The 20,530-nt window shown below is 48.7% G+C and overlaps 1 long non-coding RNA gene across 1 annotated transcript in view; it reads right to left on the bottom strand.

Moving 5' to 3' along the window:
• The window catches only part of LOC135330277 (uncharacterized), a 46,460-nt gene extending 38,946 nt beyond the window's left edge, over positions 1 to 7,514 (bottom strand). Inside the window, exon 1 of the long non-coding RNA XR_010392209.1 lies at positions 7,038 to 7,514. This is a non-coding gene — a long non-coding RNA (uncharacterized LOC135330277). The remainder of the gene's footprint in view (positions 1 to 7,037) is intronic.
• Between the last annotated feature and the right edge of the window lie 13,016 nt (positions 7,515 to 20,530).

The raw sequence follows: 20,530 nt of genomic DNA, 5'->3' as shown, positions 1-20,530 counted from the left end.
CATCAAATCCCTCAAGCCACGTACACCTGAGCAAAATATAGTTTGTAAGAACCCTGAATAAACCAAATACCTAGTGCCTGTTTGCTCTCCCATACACACTAGGAAAACAGAGCTTCCCAGTTACTCACTGCACATATGAACCCGCAGGATCCGATGTTTTCCTAACCTCAGACAACACTACTTTATGACTTGCTAGCACAGGAATTGTCTAGGATTCCCTCGTCAATGAGTGACGAAGGTCTCTGCTATAAACTGATGTTAATGGCAGGTTGTGTACCTTGTTTGTTTATTGCCGAAGAGGAATGTTTGTCGTGGCTGTCAAGATTATAAAAATATTTCCATGACTTCAGACAGCTTGGCATTTTTACATGCAGCTGAGAGAGTGGGTGAATGTACAGATGAGAAATTGAAGAAACATTATTAAGGGAGTAAGGAGTATATCTCCTACCACCGCCAAGAAGGCTTAGAAAGGCCAGGGAGGTCAGAGACATTTCTGAATAAAATGCATTTTTTCCCCAGCGGTCTCCGAAGAGCTTGCAGTAATTAAGCCTTACCACACCCTTCTGAAGTAGGTAAGTCAGCTGAGGCCATCTGAGGTTAAAGGACTTGCCCATGATCACACACAGCAAACCAGTGGCAGAGAGGAGAATAAAACCCAACAGACTTAGCTTCTGTTAACCATGTCCTAAATACCTGGCTGACATCCAGATCAAAGGACTGGAGCTGTGTGGGTTGTGGGCCTGATCGTCAAATACAGGTCCTCAGAGACAGTACAGCAATTGGACAAAAGGCTGAAAGGCAGGCATCCACTATAACTTAAAGATGGTAATTGTGAAAATAAGTGACAGAAGGCTGGGAAGCAGTGCCTAGTTACGAACTGTGGTGCCAAGTGTATTAAATATACATTGATAGATTCAATTACAAAGAGCATCATGCAAAGTGGAAATGACTGCAGTCAAGGACCCAAGACGGCAAGAAATAACTCCCAAAATATGATCACATTTTTCTGTAAGAAGAAATATATACTTGTGGACCTTGTAGAGAAGGCACAGCCTTCTATTTCTAGGGGGATTGTCCAAAGCCACCTGAGCCAGTGACTAGGCAGTGACACCCAAGCTCCAAGGGCTAGCGAGAAGCATGCAGGACTCAGGTTTAGCGGCTCCATTCAGCTGAGAGAGATCTGTATCACCTAGTGCTGAGCAGCCCTTTGTTATCGGTGTCACCAGAGAAGCCCAAGAACGAAGTGGCAGAGAAAGTGAGCTATTCCCTCATCCCTCCTGGCCAGCTCTGCCTCGCCAGGGCAGGGCTGAGACTCACCCGCAGGACGCAGCCGAGGAAATTTGTTCCACGCTTCCATCTGCACTGCCCTGGGCTGGAGACAAAGCAGCCAGCACCCCAGGCGGTCAATATTCAGCCCTGAGTCCATCCACCCCAAAACACACCTCCTCTTTCAGGGGGCTGAGAAAGTACTGGCGCTGGCAGAAGAGGCAGCCTGATCCTACCATCATCAACCAACTCCACAGTCAAATTCACCCAGTCTTTAGGAAGAACGTAAGCTCCCCGCTTCGTTCTTCTTCACCCATTTTCAAGCCTTTCTCCAGGATTTCAAAGAGCTATGAAATAATCACTGTAGCCCCCTCCCAACTTTTTCCTGTGCTTACCGTGATACATTTACTACCCAGATCACCAGTAATGATTTAATTTCCTCTTTTTCCTGGAGCAAAAATAGCAAGGATAATCATTCAAAACTCCATACACACAGCTGTCACCTGAAAAATGCAGGTGAATGCAGTTAAATGGAGAGACAAGTACAATCTTAGACCATTTTTGTACTTGGAGAGCTAGACAAGCAATATTTTGCATGCAAGATTACAGGTCTGTGTGTAGTTGCATTTTCACATTCCATTACTGCAATTGCACACGGCCAGTTACGTGCCTTAGCAGCAGCTTACAAAAGCAATTGCTGCTAAACATACAAAATCCAGCCTACAGATGCACACACACAAGACTAAAAAATTGGTTTTTATTTTTCTGTTATAGAAAAAAATGTGTATTTGCTAACTGCCTGCCCCTTGTGCAAACAGCACAACAGAATTTTTCCTTGCACTTATATTTGCAAGTTGATCTGCACATTCATTCAAGCCTTATAATAATCTAAAATATATACAGCATTTTGCAATTAGAAATGTCCCCAAAAAGCCCTAGTTTTTGCATAAAAAATTCTTCTGCCAGCAACCAACAATCACCTTTCTAGTTATAATGTACTATTTGTTTAACGAAACTATCTGTTTTCCAGAGAAACAGAGTACCAGCAGTTTAAGACAGTAAGAGAAGAATACTTGTTTTCATTTAAACTATAGCGGAGTTTTACCTAGATAGACTGCAATTTCCTGAGCTTGGATCTGGCAAATTGCCCAGGGCTAAGACATTTCTCCCCCCTCCTGCCCCTTTCATGGAGTCTTTAATACTCAGAAGTAGTTTTACATTTTTGATTTCGCATTTCATCTGAAAGATGCTGAGACAAATTCAGTTGTAAGCAAGCCTGAATGCCATTGACTTGCATGGGTACTGCAGTATTTATTCCAAGAACTAAACTGATGTGCAATGTCCTAAGCATACTATCCCCAAATACCCTACTGAGGAATGGCTCAGTACTGAGTCAGAGGGAAGTGGACTGAATCACAAACAGCAATTCCTGCAAACCCCCCCCCCCCCCCCCGCCAAGTTTACAATCCAAGTAGTGACCAGGTTGTGGTTAGCTTGGGAAATCTGATGAGATCACAGTCTGGGGAGATACAGCCTCAGACACTAGGTTTTTGTTAATCAGCTCCTTGTTTTGCATGGAGACATGGACAGCAGTTGTTACACCAGGTTTACCATATGTTTATAATATTGTTGTTATGGGAATACATGTACAGTCCATGTCACTGGCAAGTTGCACGTGTTTTTGCTGGAAGGACAAAACAGAATTCTCTGTCCAACAGAGCACTGAGTATATGCATAGTTTTAGCAAAATTTATCATAGCATGAGTCACACCGAGTGTAAAAATGCTTGCTTTGTTCGTGCAATGTTGTGTGATTCTGCCATATTGTCTGGAAAGAAGCACACGACACTTTCCAAACATACATGAGCAATTTGGTGTACTGCTCCTTGAGAGGCAGGTAAGTATTATTCCCATTTTACAGATTTCGACTGTGATCCAGGAAGACCAGTCTGTGCTTTAAAGTGATTTGCCTAAGGCTGCCTGTCAAATTAGTGTTGTGAGATTTCCAGCTCTGTGAGATCTCCATGTTTGAGACCACTGTTTCTCAGATAGGACTAGCAAAACATAAAGCAGGGATGACTTTAGCTGAGAACAGTTACATACACGGGTCCATATCACATAGCAAAACTGTTTGCTTCCCCAAGAGTCCCAAGATGGTGTTTAGCCCAATGAATTTGCTTGCAGGACACAGGAATGATGTGTTTGTTTATGTGTGAGAGACCAGCATAAGAAACACCACGCTTGTGATATGGCACCCTTAGGTGTGGGGTAGGGAGCATTTGTGGCACTCAAGTCTTCAGCGGGTAGGAACCATGTTAGTGGCTCGCATGGATCTGCTGTGTGGGAGCAGCACTGAAGAACTGACGAGGAAAAATCCTTTTGCCTGACAGCCCCAAACAAGACAAAATCCAGCCAGGAGGGAAATAGGTTTTGTCTACTGCCGACTCCACCAACTCCTGAGCTACCCTTGAAGATCTCAGCCACGAGAACAGCTGACCAGAGCAACACACCCACAGTTCAAAGGACAACGAATTTACTCACTTAGTCTCCTTTCAGACATCAGCAAACGGCGAAAGAAATGGCCAATTCCCCCCCACCCCGGGCTCCCCAGCCCTGACACTGCCATTTTCTGTCCCTGTCTCCACGCAGCTCGTCATAGCCCATGCCGTACTTGAGGAGCGGCGCGCACGCTTTCTTTGCGTATGCGCTCTCTGGGGAAGGGCGGCATGGGATGTAACTGACTGTCCACAAAGGAGCGGAGGCAGGAGGCCAAGGCTCGTTATTGGCCTCGAGTCATGCTGGCTGAGCAGCGCGTTCAGGGTTTCCAAGTGCATAGCTGATCACATCAGCAGCTTGTCCTAGAAGGAGGAAAGTGACATAAAATATGCACAAGCCTTCCTTCTGTCCTGACAGCAGGTTGAGTTTTCAGATGATGTGGAAACAGCAGCCTGCTCTCCTCCCCCCAACATGGTCTCCTCTTGTGCCTTTGCTGCAGCGCTGCTGCCTTGCTGCCGACTCCAGAGACTCTGCTCCCTCGCCAGCCCTTGTGCTGAGGCTCAGTCTCTGGCCAGGGGGCTCCACACCACTGTTTTTATGCCCACTCAGCCCTTGGCCTTTCTTCTCAGCATGCCAAGCAAGGGCTCATTAGTGTAGCTGTTGTTAAGCTTTTGTGGCTCAGCCCCATCCAGCACAAAGCTGGAACGGAAAGGGCGCCAGGTTGCCTTTTAGGGGGCGAAACTTCCACGCAGTGCCGGCTTCACTGGAATGCAAACAGGTGATCCCGGAGGGCAAGGGTTGAGCACGCATGCCTGCGATCTGTATGTGCGGGAGCAGCGTGCTCTCTCTGCGTGCAAGGAGCAGACACTGTCTTTCTTCAAAAAGAGAGCAGGTCTGCGTACGTTTGACTGCGATCAGTTCTTTGCACGCCTATCTGCCTAAAATTTTTCTGGTATTGTTTGCGTGTGCAATGTCTGTGGTATGTATCTGCTCTGCCACAGGAATATTGCTGTCACCAGAAATGCTTAAACATAAAACGCATTGGTCGTGAGTGTCGGCTGCCCTGCACCTCACATCATAATTCACGCTATTGCAAAGTTGGCTGCAAAATGCTACCGCTCTCATAGAATAAGCTATCTTGTAAACTGAGGAAAATAAGGGAACTGGGCCACATCCATGCAGGAACCATGCTTACAACATGTGCACATTGCCCCTCAGGAGGAAGAATGTGCTACACAAGCAGGTGTGTTTGCACAAACTTACTGTTTCCACGTATGCAGAAGCGCAGGGTGCATGGAAGCATTCACAAAAAAGTTTTATTTCATCCATACAGATATTTTTGCAAGGGCTTGGTAAGAAAAGGATGTTTTGCCAGTGTTGTTGCCAGATCCCAACATAACTAATAGAAATTCCCAAAGTCACATTAACAGAAGACGCCCCATCACACAAATCGCCTATCGAAAAGGCAAGCCTCTGGGAGAGCATGTGGATCCCCTCAGCTGCAATCTCCTTGTCCAAGTCTCCATCACCCCTTGAGCTGGCTGCAAAAATCTCCTCCCCCTACCAACTGCCCAAAACTCTGCATACTCAGAACTAACTCAGCCTCCCTTTTCTTCCATGCCAAAAAGTCTTGGTACACCACATTCAGCTTAGCTACACTCAGTCCCTGCTCGTGCCCCAGTTCTGTTCAAAACTCCCCCTCTTTTTTAAGCTCTCCAAGGAGCTGGTCCATGCTCTTCCTCAGACATCCTTATTCCCTGTTCCCTCATCCATCTATATCCTCTCTCCACAGGTTTTTCACCCAGCATCAACACTGTAGGTGCCAGAGCCTCCCCCTCCACAGGTCCAGCTGTCTGGAAGAGGCATTCTTTATCCCTTCCTCGCCGCCTGACAAGTCTCATTTCAAACACGATCTGATACTTCTCCCCCTCCTGTGAATGAAAATCACAGTCTTTCTCTCTGCTTCTTACATGTCTCCATCACTGGACTCTCCGACTGTAAAGCGTATGGGATAAAGGCACGATGGAAAACATTACACCAAATAATGTTTTTTTGCTTTGATTTTTTTCCCTGCCTATTTATTTATTTTTTGAAGGGAGGTAACAAGTCAGAGAGGAGCTGGTGGAGATTTCTGCCGCACATTTTTTTGCAGCAGCAAGATCCTCCATCTTCCTTGCTGGATTGAATAGGGTCTCAGGACAATTTAGACTCCCTCCCCCATCTCCCATCCTGCTCATATTCTTCAACACATGATGCTCTCCTCCCAGCCTCGACTGGGGAGGCACGAATCCTCACTCCCTCCCCCTCTCTCAGCTCCTGCCTCACTTAGGTTGTGTCAGGACATTAGAATGATGAACATTTGTGCAGCTCAGGCTCTTGTAGGTTATTTTTTTAACAAAACAACTAGAATCGATGAAACCTGAATGACAGTAGATGGCAAACTTGAAAGACCTCATGAGGATGCACCTAATGCACTGGAAGGCTTTCTGCATTTTATACCAACAGGAAAAGCATCCCTCCAAAATTTAACAAAACCTAATGTCAACGCCGCAAGGAGACTGGGAATAAGGATCAAGGTTTCTCCCCCCCTGCCTTTTTTTTTCTTGCTCTTTCACATTATCACCTCAACAACAGTAGGTTAACAGCCACAAAACCACCAGTAAGCAAGCGGGCTTCACATTGTTAGTCTCACACCGAGCTAGGTATTTACTTGCCGATAAACGGCAACTGTAAATAAATCTCATTTAATCTCCAAAATCCACAGTAAAAAAAAAAAACAACCCGTTGCTCCCTGTGGCAGACTTCGCAGGTCTGCCGGCTCTGACCAGCCCCGGGAAGCAAGGCTCAGGGATGCAACGCCGACAAAAGACCCCGGCTTTCCACCCTCCCCCGGGCTCCTCGCCGTGCCTAGGGGGTGCAGCCTCCGCGCACGCCCCCGCCGCGGGCCCCCAGCCCCGCGCCTCCCCCAAAAGGCTCGGCGCGGCAGCCAACAGGTGGGAAACGCTTTTTGTTCCCCGAGTGGCGCCGAGACGCCCGGTCCCCGCGCTCCGCGCCGCCGGCCCCGGGCTGCGCGTAATGCCCAAGAGCGGCGAGCAGCGGGGCGCCGCCCGCGCGGGAAAGTGAGGCAGCGCCGCGGCCCCGCGCGAAACTTTCCGGGCGGCGCGCGCGCGCGCACGCACGCACACGCGTGGGGGGCGGCGGCCGCGGTGGCGGCGCCCCCCGCGCCGCGCACACGCGTGTACCGAGGACGGGCGGGCGGGCCGCGCCGGCGCTTACCTGCTTCAGGCGGCGGTGGCCCGGGGCGCCATGGCGGAGCGCGGCGGGGGCGGCGGGGACGGGAACAAAAACAGGGCCCCTGCCCCGGCGAGCCCCGGCCGCCCGCGAGCCGGGCGCTAGGACAACATCAAAGCGAGTCAGGGGGAGCCCTTTCGGGGCCTATTGTCTGCGCGGGGCCGCTCGGCTCCTCCGCGGCCTCCCCCCGCGGGCGCCGCGGCGCTTGGTACGGCCCAGGCATTCATGCCAAGTCGCTTTCACACATGGAAGCTTGTCTCGAGCAATTGCTGACAAGCCACAAACAAGACGTTCCCCCTCCCCGCGCCCTCCCTCCCCTCCTCCCCTCTCCTCCGTGCAAACTCCAGCTCCGCTGACAGGCAGGCGGGCGGGCTGGGCCTCGCTGCTGCCTTACAAACACACACACACACACACACACACACACACACACGGCAGCGCAGCTCGCTGCTGTTGCTGGAGGAGTTCAGAGGCAGGAAAAAGCCCCGGCTGAGCTGGGGGCAGGGAGGAGGCTGTCTGCCGTGTCCCAGGAAAATGGCAGAAGGAGAAGCCGCGCGGGCGGCCCTGCACCGCAGAGCCCCCGCAAAGCAGGGCCGCTGGCCCCGAGTGCCCAGAAAAGCAGGGAGAAGCCGTCCCTCGCCCCCCCGACCGCGAACCAGCCAGCCGTAGCTTGGCCCCCGTCTTGCCGGGGGGCAGAGCGGGGCTGGCTGGCGAATTTTGAGCGGAGCCAAAATGCCCCTCCGCCTCACTCTGCGGAGACTCGGGGTGCAAGAATAAAAGCAAACAGTAACCGGCAAAGTAAATAATAGAAACGCATTGCATCCCTTGCTTGCAAACGCTACGCCGCCGCTAATTACGTCTTCCAGTGCTCATGATGATAGTCAACTATCGTTATCAACACTTTACACATGGAGGAGCCGGCAGAGAATTTGCGTGATTTGCCCAAGGTCACACAAATAATCTCACACGCCAAATGGTAGATACCAAACCCTGGAGTGCTCACGATCAACTTTATGCTGTAACCACAAGTCCTCTTCTGTGATGAATACGGTGGCAAAAGGTGGGCGAGAAGCACGAGCAGAGGTTTTACCTGTCCCCAAGAATCAGAAAAAACAAGTCCTCTGGGACTACGAAACGTTTTTGCAGCCCCCAGCCCCATACATCACAGGACTGAGGAGTCTGGCTCTCCAGCATGAAAGTCAGGGTCTCTCCAGGCACTGCTGCCTCTGGAGCCCGCGCAACCACGGAGGTCCTGGAGGGGCAGTGCTGCCACGCAGGGCTCCTGGGTCTGGGCTCGTGGAGATCTGGGCAAAGTGGTTTTCGTGATTTAGAGTTCCCTTGACATTTGGCTTTGTACACCCTCCATTCAGCAAGAGCTAAACCAAAACATAGCTGGTGTGAATCATTAAACTGTGTGCCTTGCGTATGGGTTCACGAGGGTTCATGCAGCCCAGAAAGCAGACCACGTGACCAACTGTCATAAGTTTCATAACAAAACCACAAAACTCAATCTCAAAAAACACATCCCTGTCCAGGGACAACAAAAGGTTTTTCCTGTGATTCTCAGAGGAAAAGGTCTATGGAGCCCAGAAAAGTGTTGCACAAGCATCAGCTGGTTCCATTTAATAAAAATAATTGTAATAATCACAATAATCACCACTTGGATAGCTCTCTCTGTCCAGTGATCTCACAGACATTTCTCTAACCCGGGCAAGTACTTTTATCTAAACTTAACAAGTGGTAAAGCAGATTCAGACTGATGAAATGACCTACCCAAGGTCAGCTTCTGAATCTGTAGCAGAAGGAAGAATGCAAATTTTCAAACTCAAGAGCTCAATCAAAAAGCTACCTCTCAAAAATAGAGCTTACACAAAACTCAGAAGTGTTACATGAGTCAGGGTTTCACTGCGAAAAATTTTAACCAGGTCTAATTTGTAGTTTGGATACTAGGACAGGATGCAAATGAGGTGCTTCCCAGGAAAGAGAAATAGAGGTCAAGCAAGGAAGGAAGATTGTAACCAAGAATGGCTGGAGAGATAAAAAGAGAGGAACAGAAGGAGGGAGCAAAACCACAAGATAAGGCCGGAAAATCAGAGACAGAATCTTACAAATTTCCCAGCTGGAAGCCTAGGACAGCGCCAAGAAATCGGGGCAGAAGGACTTAATGCAATATGAAAAACACAGACGGGTGGCAGAAGGTACAGTCTAGAATCCAAAAGGCAGGAAAACAAAATCAATCCATTCATAATCAGGCACTTGGGTGTTGACAGAGCATCCCTGTCACCAAAGCCTTGGGCAAGTCAAGCCCCCCGGAGTAGGCTGAGGGAAGCAGGGAGGGAAGGCATGGAGGCGCCCAGTGCCGAAACGCTCTCCTGAACGGGACTCTCAAACCCTGGGGCTGAAAAATCCTGGGAGGATGGCAGCATTGCAGGTCCTTGAAAGAGAATGCCTGCCACACTTAACATGTTGAAAGCAAAGCCAGATTTTATGCGGGGTGGCCATCAAGTTCAGCTTCATCTCCTGCAGTCTCTGCAATGGGAAATACAGCAGTAGACATGCCTACCAGTACACAGGTCCATAGCAATAAATGCTTTCCACAGGAAGGCTCTGATGCAGCTCCCGAGCCTAACGTCCAGCCGGTGCAGGCTGCTTTATACGCAAAAGCCATTTTGAAGCCCTGGTGGTATGTCCTACAACAGCTGCGGCTTAGAGGTTTTTTTTTAAGGAGAGCCCTGTGTTAAGCTCATTTCAGCAATCTTGTCAAGCCATCGTAAAGGCAGGGATCGGTCCAAGCCCCCGTTAAAAGCTCAGGATTTCTGAATAAAGACTTTAAGGGAGAATGAAAGCCTCTCCTGGTCGTCACAGGTTGAAGCTTGATCATTTCAAGTACCCACATTCTGCTACTGGGGAAAAGACAACCCAGGGCTAAGTTTACCTTGTCTGGAGAAGCTGCAACCAATAGACAGCCATTCCCCATTGCTCCCAGTCTCACATTTGCAGATCTTTTTTGTACCTGGCTAAAGATGACTTGGTCTTGTTTTCCAATCCCTGAACTTCCTAATCCCTAATTAGCTCCTGGTGAGGCCATACCGTCTTGCAACTGATGAGAGCTACTGCTCTTGGCAGGAAGGATTTTCCCTCTTCCTTCATTTTCATAACGTTTCTCTTCTGTTTACTTTCCCATTGCTTTCCTCATGGCCCCAATTCAGGACAGCATGTAAGCACAAGTTTAATCTCATTGATCTTATGAAACTCCATGTACGGAGGAAAACATGGTCCCTTTCCCCAGTGCCTGCTTATGAATTTTACATTAAAGAGACATGAGATAAAATTCAGAAGTGATCATCAGAGTGCGGACTGGAAAACGGGCTTCCCCTGCTTCCCAGGTGAAACCCTTAACAGCCAGGCTGGCGATTCCTGCACATGCTTCCTCTCTGGGAAGCCACAACGCTTTTCAGAAAAGCAGAACACCTTTGGCAGAGGAGGTGAACACGCCCTCTCTCCTGAAATTTCCAGCAGCTGGGGAGCTGGAGTGCTCCCATGGGAGATGCAGACAGGAAACCCCTGGGGCAGAGGAGGCAGCTCCATCTGGGGCTTCTACCTCTTCAATGAGTGCTTTAACCACTCTGGACCCTGCCCCATGAAAGGAAGCATCAGCCTCTTCAGGGCCACATCCTGGAGGCCTGCTCCTTTAGGCAAAACAGCACTTTGCTTCTGGATCCCTCTGCTGCTGTTGTGCTTGGCCTCGGCAGGATGGGGGCCTTCCCTGAGCCATGCGCAGCAGAGCCTCCACAGCTGTGGAGCCTCATTGTCCAACCCAATGGGCCTGAGGGGTCTGGGCATCCCCAGGACTAGGCAACGGCTGAACAAGGGTTTGCAAGATTATAATTTGCACTCAGATTTCTAAAATTCACCTGAGTCCTGCTTTAGGAGGCTAACACCTTTCTTTGATTTGGCTGTTTTCTGGGCTTCATTTCCGGGCTTCATTTCCCTGTCAAATAGGAAATACAATGTTCCCTTCTTGCACTTCAGTTAATGTAGATGATATGCTTTTTTACAGGGGGGAGCAGGGAGGGAATAGCACTTTTTCACTATGCACATGTACAGTGTCTTTTATAACAGCACCCTGAGCCCAGCTCAATTGTTTAGGTAGCTGCTGTGAAACAAGTAGCATGTAATAGGATAGTCTGGCTTCCATACATGTGAATACACCTACATTTCTTTACTCTACTGGACTGCAGCAGTCAGCCAGTCCCTCCTTTACAAATATATTGAGAATGTGTAAAACTATATTTGTCCTGTTTTCCAGGCAGGAATACGCACACCTGTGCTGTATAGATGTTTTGTGCGAGTACTGCAGATCGGACACCTTCAAAACACGTTGGGCATACTGTACATATGCAGATCACCTGCACAGCATATGCACAGCAGGTCTGGCAATTTTTGGATTCAGTAGACTTTGTGCATGCATGCTGTAAAGTTCACCTCCCCAGCGTGTAGTTGACCTACCCTGAATTTCTGGATGTTCAGCAGCCCAGCTATCTTGAAAGGCCTGGTGGGCACATGGAAACCCTGGATAAATGCACACAGTATTCAGATTCCACCCCAACAAAATTCTCAAGTGGGAAAGATGAGATGTCCAGGGAAATACAGACACGTGGAAGCTCACAACACTAAAAAGAAGGGGTGATTCATCTGTACCTGTGCAGTAACCATTCATGCCTCTTCTGATCTATGCTGCTCTGTTTTGCCAAGTACTTATTTTTCCCAGTCAAGTGCCCAGGCTGTTCTGAAAGCTGGGAGTTTTGTGTAAACGGTATTACTCCGAACTTGCAAGACTCACAGTGTTTGCCCATACATATACATCCCTCCAATACTGTGTAGGCTGGCTGTGATTGCTGACTGTCCTTATGTCCCTTGTAGTAGCTGTTTTGATATGCTGTGCTTGGTCACACTTTGCAGCACTTCAGAAAGTCTTTTGCTCAGCTCCATTAGTTTTTCCCATCATCAATACAGCCCATCTAATTCCATTACCATAGATACCTCAATCCTGGTCAGACCTCTGATAAAATATTCTTAAGAAAATCTCAGGAATCCCGTTACTGCCAATTTTCAAGCCATCTGTTACTCTTCTTAAAGTCCCTGATCTTGGATTCATGGGCTTATGCGAGAATCTTAGCTTTCACTAAAAGAGAAAAACTAACTTTTCTAGGTAGTCTCTGAAACGCTCCAGCACTGGAAGACCAGCAAAGCACTCTGAAGTGATTATGTGCTTATTTTCAAGCCAGATTTCTGAGATAAAGCCCTGATTTGCCAGGCCTGGCTCTCGGTTTTGCTCTCTGGCGGTGACAGTGCCACTGTCCAGCCAGACAGAAACCCTTCTGCTGGAAGCAGAGGATGCCCTGGGAAGTGTGGTGGGAGGAGGAGCGGGAGAGCCCTAAAGCGGTGTATTATAAAGGTATCCTAAGTCTCCTCAGCCGGAGGGGGGGACTGTTCCTGTTGCAGTTGCATTGTTTTATGGTGGTGTCATGCAATGAGATGGTGCCGCTTCTGGTTGTAACCAGCAGGCGGAGCTGAGCTGAATAAACAAGGGAGAGCTATTCATAGCCATAAAGAGGGCAGAGCATTCCTCTCCTAGCAACACAACCAGAAGAGGAGCAGAAGAGCTCTGCCCAACTGGTGAAGAAATGTGTGTGCAAAATCTTCATATTCCTCCCTTCCGAGCAGTTCCTGCTCCATTTGCTGTGAGATGCCTGGAGACTTTTCATCTGCCCCACTCGCTCTGTCAAAAAGCCCCGTTTGATCTCAGCAATGTGCTTATGAAGGTTTCGGCAAAGTCTATTTTCTGGGGTTTGATCAGTGAAAATCCTTTTCTGTTTTAAAAAGATAAATATACAAGAGGTAAAAAGCAGAGTGCCAACCCGTGTTGGAGGCTGCAGCAGCCGAGAGCTCCACACGAGGGGCAGGAGGAGCAGGAGCACTTCCCTGCAGCCCTCTCAGTGTGGGGGCCAGACCACCCTCAGCCCAGAATACCCACAGCCCTTTGGAAGGCTGCTGCATCATCTCCTTTCTCTACCCACGTCTCCTTATCCAAAGGCCAGTTCCATCAACATCTGCAGGTAGGACCTGGTTTGTGGGAGGGCAAAAATCCCAGGGCATAGCTCTGGAAGTTTTGGGTGCAAATAGGTGATACCATGGTAAAGGTATATGCAAGATAAACACGCATGCACATTTTGCAAAGGAAGCACACCCAGCCATTTGAAAAATTAGGCATGTAGTAGCACAGTACTGACAAGTGTTCCAAACACCTGTAACACTGCCAGTAAATCAAGTGAAAGCATTTGTCAGCTCATCATTTGGAGGGTAATGAGCTAAGTACAATAGAATTTAGGCCAAGCAAAGAGGCCAGCATCCGTCTGCAGGACATATCACCACAGACAAAGAAGAGTCAAAGTCTAAAAGAAAACGTATAGACTCTAAACAGAGGGAACCCAGTCCAGGCCTGTCATAATGAGAAGTGTCCCTCGTTCTGACCTCTGCACGTGCAGACACACAGCCTCACCTCTGAAAATGAGCCACTCTGCCTTCATCATGCTACTGTCACTTAATGATACAAGCAGGCTTCTCAGTCTTCAGGACCACGCACTCGTGATTTCACCAGTCCATATGCTGAAGAAATGACCCAAAGTCACAAAACAGCTACCTCTTTTTCTGACACATCACAACTAAAAGATTTTTGACAGACATTTTTGTTTTCAAGCAAGTTTTCAGTGTGTGAATTTAAGAAATTGTTGGGAACAAAAAAGCAAGGAGGAGAATCATAGGCACAATTACAACGTCTATCTGAAAGCCTGCATACTAGGCTTCCAGATCTCCTGCAAAACATGCCACCACTTGAACTCCAGGAGTAATTATCTTTTATGGAGTCTGGTGAGGAGAGAGGGCCTCAACTCATAGTTTGCCATTTGGTTACAAACTATCTGCTAAATAGCAGGAATCCTGGGCTGTGCTTCTAGCTTTAGGACCTCAAAGTTAAAATAGTAGAGGGACCAACCAAGTCACATAGATTTAGCACATCCAGATGACAGGCAGTGTAGCTGAAGGGATAAGAGAACTGTATTCTAATCTCAACTCTACCTAATGTGACACTGTGCAGCTTTTTCCCATTGTTTATTTTTGCATTGCAGGAGGGATATGGGTGCAGGCAGCACAGACTGAAGCCTTGTTCTGCAAAGAAGGTTATGAAATGCCCTGAAATGCAAGTGAAATATCAGCAGGGGAAAGAAAGCAATATAAGGTGTGCTCCCTTAGCGCAGCCTCCCTCAGTCTGCAGGAAATTCAGCCTCGGACTCTCACTTGGTGTACTGGATTCAGCTGAAAAAGCAAAAGCCTGGTACAGTTAAGAGTACTTGATAGAAACAATGATAAGACAAGAGAGAGCAAAGAAAAGGAACAATTGATTTAATGCATTCTTCATTTATATTTAAATAAATAAAGATGCCAATATAAGGCTTTAGGCACCTTACCACACAATTAACACAACCAAAGACAAACCAAACTGCATACCACTCCCAAGCAGCATGAAATGATTATGCAGAATGTGCTCTGCTACCTCCCAGAGGAAAAGAGTCTGGTTCCAGCCTTCCCAGCCCCTCTCTCCAAAGAGAGCCATTTGCAGCACGCTCGCCCGGTGGACTTCTGCTGAGAATGAGGGGCAGCAGCCCCTGAGAGCTGCTGTGCTGCCAGGGGCACCCACGCACGCTCTGCCTACCCACAGACCAAAGATGCAGACCAAGCTCCTAGGATTTATCGCTGCAGCAGCAGGGAGGGGATACAACACGCTGCTCTTCTTTCTCTGGTAATACTTTGCAGAAAAAACGTTGGCTTGCCCAAGACCCTGTTGACACTGAAGAATATTGTTGGCCCCAGTATAATAACCTGGAAAACTTCTGTGTCCAAATGAAAAAAAAAAAAAAAGATTTCACTAGCAGTTATTTCACTACCAGGACTGTTACAAGCTCCAAGCTTGTAACATTGTTAGCATTTCCCCCACCACGATTCAGTTTGAATTATTTCTGTTTTCTATTAGCATCTGTTACCAAGCCTTGCAGCTGCACACACCCCCCTTCCTCCTCCGGGGCAGGGGCTGGAGCTGGCACCATTCTGTGCTGCCTGCCCTCAGCTCGGCCGGCAGAGTCAGGCAGCCTCCCCAGGCAGCACCAGCCCTTACAGCAGGCAGCAAGCACTGACATTGCTGCCCACACCCAGCTCTGAGACACCAGGTTGCTGGGTGCTTGAGCAGGGCTGTGCACATTTCAGGCCCGTTGCCCACAGTGAAAGCAGCCTGGGCCATCCTGCTCGCAGCGTACTGAGAAATCATCTTGCACAGCCACATTTAGAGGAGAAACTGAGGTCCACGCCTGGGTCCAGACAAATGAGCCTAGGTTACGGCTGTTAACCAGAGCCCTGTTTTCCAGCAACTGTGCTCAAGGACTAAACCGATTATCAAATCGTTCTCAGAGCTGGGGGCAGGGCGCTCCAAAGTAACCCGGGAGTGAATGGTTTGTGCCGAAGGAGGGTCCTCACGTTACCCCTCACCAGCTCCAATAATCCCAAGTCCAACCTTTCACTCAGGACCCCTGAGACGGTACAGTGCCACAGGCCAAGCTCTGGCAAATGTGTCAGCAGGCCAGCGGATAAGGGATTGGTGTGCAAAGCAGACCAGGGATGAGGCAGAGTGATGGCATGTAACTGTGTGTATGATGGTCCAAAGAAATATAGCAAGCTTGGGGATATGGCTAGGATCCAGAGTCAGAGGGCATGGATGTGGGATATCATGTAGTAGGGACAGTGGGAGAATTAAAACTTCAGACCACTAACTGGCTTTTTATTGTTGTTTTTTCTGCCAAAATATCTGTTGCAATTACCAGGCAAAATTAACAACCACAGTGATTGCTTTCGGGTTGGAAAAAACTCCACTGCAGTAATGTCTCTCTGCAACTGGTAGCCTGAGGCATCTGCTTCAGATCCAACCTGAACCAACATCTAGACTGTCTTGGTGATTGCAGAGGTGCCTGGTGGCAAGTTCAGACTGGCCAGACTCATGATGCTGAGCAATGCCTGGTCAAAAGACAGCCTACCAGTGTCGCTCAGTATGGCTCAGTGCAGTAGCTGGTTCTCCAATGCACAGACAGATCTGGTGTGAAAGAGAGCACAACCTCTGGTACGAAGCTCTATGAGATTCACATACAAGACACATACGAGACAACACTGACTGCGCTACCAGCCTCGGTAGCCTGGTGAACTTGAACTAGAACTTGAAAGCACAAGAGCAACTCTTGAACCAGAGATAATGGTTTTACCAAGGTAAATTCTTACCAATTCTTACCTCCCTTCAGCTTTGGCTCTATCCTCACAGTTGTCCTCTGACCACTTGCTCTGACAAAAATCCTTCAGGATGAAATTACAAAGACGAGACTTTCAACACTCCAGTCATCTCCATTTGTCTTTCAGCTCTCTACAGGTTCACACTCACCAACCATGGCAATAACTGGTGTGATCCTCATGAGGCAAGGCAGGGTTTCACAAGTCAGTGGCAGGCATGAAGGTCCTTGGAAATCACAAGTTGGATACGTCTCTACACTGATGGGGATGACATCAGGTGTGAATGTAGTCCTTATGAAAGCTACACCTCATGCAGTTGCCAGGTCAGCCAATGCATTGAAGAGCCACTCTCCATGGTCCAGCAGGGTCTGCAACCCTCTGTGATGCTGACACCTACATAGTTTAGCTCTGCCTCTGATAACTCTGTAACACAGCACACAGACATAACAGAGCTGGTGGGATAAAAGCCATCTTGGGTCCAGTATTAGTCTAGCTTCCTCAGTTCAGCTGTGTGCCTTACATAACAAGCCTGATCCTTATTACTTTGTGCACAGCTTCAAAAAGGTAGCGTGACTCGGTGGAATCAAGACCCAAGCTATGAAGTCTACAAGGTTTCCTGGTGCTGCCCAGACTTACTGGCTTGGGTCTTCATCAGCACGGACATTTTTGCTCCAGCTTTTGCATCACAGTGTCAAGACGTCTGCAGTATGCAGGGAGAGTAACAGGAGGAATGAATGACATCGAGAGTTTTGTTTCTCATGGGAGAATCTGGGGGGGGCACCCTAGAGTGATCTCAGGTACACTTTTTCACCTGCCCCCACTGCAGGGCATGTTTCAGCACACACACACCCAGCCTGGCAGTCACCGTCTCGTGTCCCCTCAGTGAGCATTGCCCGACTCTGAGCCTTCTCCTCAAGTTTCCATCAACTGCCAGAAAAGCTCCCACTCTCCTGTCCCTGGCGGCCAGAACTCACACTCAGCAATCACAGTCTAGCAACCATGCAGAAAGGCAAGCTTAAAGCAAGAAGCTGAATATTTCTTCTTGCTCATCCAGCAATTATTCTGCTTCCTCTTCTCATTCTAGGTCTACAGTCTGACTGACTCTGCCTCCTCACTCACTGAATATGGTCCCAGCAATGCTCAGCTCTGCAGGTCAGCTGGGGGCACATGCAGCCGTGACATGAGGCATGATCCCTGATCCCAAATAGCACCAGCTGTCACCACCTCAGCCCACTGGGACTCAGTGAAACTGGTTTTTTCTGGTTCATGCATTCTGCCTGCCCCCTCCGCAGAGGAGTGCTTAAAGCCAGCCCCGAGCCTCAAAAACCCATCCAAGCTGTGCATTGCTCAGCAAGCCCCAGCCCTAACTGACAACCCAGCAAGGAGGTGCTGCAGTTACTGTGCTGCCTACTCCATGGCAGACGCTGGACAGAAGGAAGCAGTAATCCTCCCGTGGGTTATAGAAGCTCCTGGCAGCTCTCAAGAGGCCCCTGGGGTGCGGGCTCATCCCTTTCCACGGTCTGCCAGCAGTCACTGTACAGGTCCCCAGCAGAGCTCCCCTGGGAGCTAAAACTGCAAGGAGGGGGAGAACTAGTTTGCACAAGCCAAAGTAGTTGGCACGGACATACTGAACCTCCACGGGAACATGTACCACAGGAAAACTCTCCTATCAAACATCTAGCCTTGAAATAGCATGGGCAACCTCGCCTGGCTTGCAGTGTACTCTAAACACTGGCTGTTTTGATGTCAAAACTACGCTTTTTACCGTGGAAGAGCCTGATACCATTTCCAACGGATTTCAGTAGGGATCTTGTCAGCCGCTTCAGGGAGGAGTGGGTTGGGGCCCAAGGGAAGGAGAAAAGGCTTGATGTGGTGCCATTATGGGGGAATCAACTGTCCTTCATCAAAACTGGACAGCCATTCTTCTGGAGACGGAAATAACAAAAGAAGAGAAATCCAGAAAGGGACAAACTGACAACTGTAGCTATCTGGCTGCATAACTCTTTGTCTCTCTAATATTTATTGTTTGTATAACAGTAATGGTTAGTGCCCTCACCAACGTCAAGGCCTCCCTGTACAAGACACTGAACAGGCATAATAGGAATCAGTCCCTGCCCTGAGCAATGTGATTAAGGAAGACAGACAGGGCATAGGGAAGGGGAACAGAGATGTGAAATGACTTGCCCTTGGTCACAGGGGCCAGAGGAAGAGCTGGGATCACGACACAGTTCTCCTCACCTCCCTTCTCCCTCTCCCCCAGCCCAGTGCCCTCGGCAATAAAACCACACTAACTCTCCTCCACAGATCTGTACGGCTGCAAAGTTAATTAGTCAGGTCTGTGAATTAGTTAATTTCCAGGAGCAGTTCTTTCATTACAAACACCACACAGCAGGCATTTTACATCTACAGCTACAAGAGCAGCCTCTAAGCCCACAACCCTTTGTCAAGAGTAAAAATAGAAATCAGTCACAGTAAACGGGAAGAGAGTCAGGAATAAAGCAAGAGCAGGGAATGATGGAAGCACCAGAAGTTCTGCAAAAGAATGGATGCCTCAAAAATATCCAATTATCTCCAGCCCCAGTAAACCACACACTTGTTCTGGCACAGCAAGACGATAAGAGGGCAGCTCAGGGCTGCATGAAGACAGCACTAATGGTTATTTGGATTCAAGCACCTTAGACTCATTCCTCAATTATTACGGAGCTCATCCTTCCTCAGAAGTCACATCTTTCCTGTAGACTTAAGCTGAATGAGGCTCTTTTTTCCATCACACCAGGGCCCACAGGTCCAGCAGGAGCAAGCAAAGAAGAGGAAGGCAGCTCTGCATAGGCATGGTGGAGAGATGCAACAACTGCAGCCCCCGAGGGCCCCTGTGGAGCGGAGATGAGGAATCCAAGGGGAAACATGTCCCAGGGGAAGGACTCCTGGGGGGAAGAGAGACAGCAGAGTTCAGTGGGGGGGGGGGAGGGGGTAGCTGTAGCAGGGGGATGGGGAGAGAGAGGTAAGGTAGGGGCATGTGTTGGGGAGAAGAAAGAGGGAGATGGAGAGGATATTTTAGGAAATAGTGAATGAGAGAGAAGGGGGTTAGGAATGAAGAAAAAGGAGATTGTTGGTCTCTAGGAGAAAGTGCAGAAGGGAAGAAAGAGGCTTTCATGAAAGGTAGAGGGAGAACAAAGCAGAATAAAAGAGGTGGAATGAGAAAGAGAACATGAACAGAAGTCAGACTGAAGTGAAAGACCCAAAATAATGGGGAGGAGAGCACCCATCAGACTTCCTTCAGAAAGGAAGGGATGAACAGAAGAGAGAAAAACATAAAAAGCAAGGAAAGAAGTGGATGAAAGTTCTATCATCAAATAGAAAGTGATACCAACATGCTGTAACCCAGTGACTGAAAACCATAGGCAGAATAGAGAAATTCTGCAACATGTGCTTGCACGTAACAGAGACAAATAACTAGGAAGTGTGGGGATTGCATGTTAAATTGTGGTGATCCTCAGAAGTTTGGCCCACCACTCTCCCTGCTGTGTTTCTGTGCTGGGCCTGGAGGTCAGGCATCTATCCACCCTAGGCAAGAAATCTCGTGTTTGTACCTCCCTGGCTCTGCAACCCACTGGGGCGCTGCTGGGGGGATGCTGCTGCCTTGCATCTGTGCAGAGCATGTCTTGGAAGAGCAGGTATCTTGCCTGTGGGGAGCCAGGCCACTGGAAATACTGGACTGCTTTGAATAATAAGGAGCTTAATCTCCTCACCTAGGTGCTCTGCCTTTCATACAAGCTGAATGCTTAAAACAGCCACAGAGAGACAATGTGAATCCCACTCGCAGCCTGCCTGGACTCCTCAGGACAAACACGAAGCTGGCTTGGCCAGATAAAGAGAGAAAACAACATCACAGGTCTATAGTCCCTGCTCCTACCTCCCGAGAGGATATCAAAATTAATTTTTACCTACAATTCTCTTTTTAATACTTCTAGCTGTTTTGGTTGGAAAATGTGACTCAAGAAGAGTCTGTAGACATTTTCCTGAGCAGAGGAGAGAGCAGCATAGACTAGAGAACAGAAATAACTTTCCTTGCCACACAGACAACACTCAGGAAGACC

This window comes from Dromaius novaehollandiae, chromosome 1 (assembly GCF_036370855.1).
Source record: "Dromaius novaehollandiae isolate bDroNov1 chromosome 1, bDroNov1.hap1, whole genome shotgun sequence".
NCBI lineage: Eukaryota > Metazoa > Chordata > Aves > Casuariiformes > Dromaiidae > Dromaius > Dromaius novaehollandiae.
Note: the sequence above shows the minus strand (reverse complement) of the source record. Positions and strands in the feature narration are given on the sequence as shown.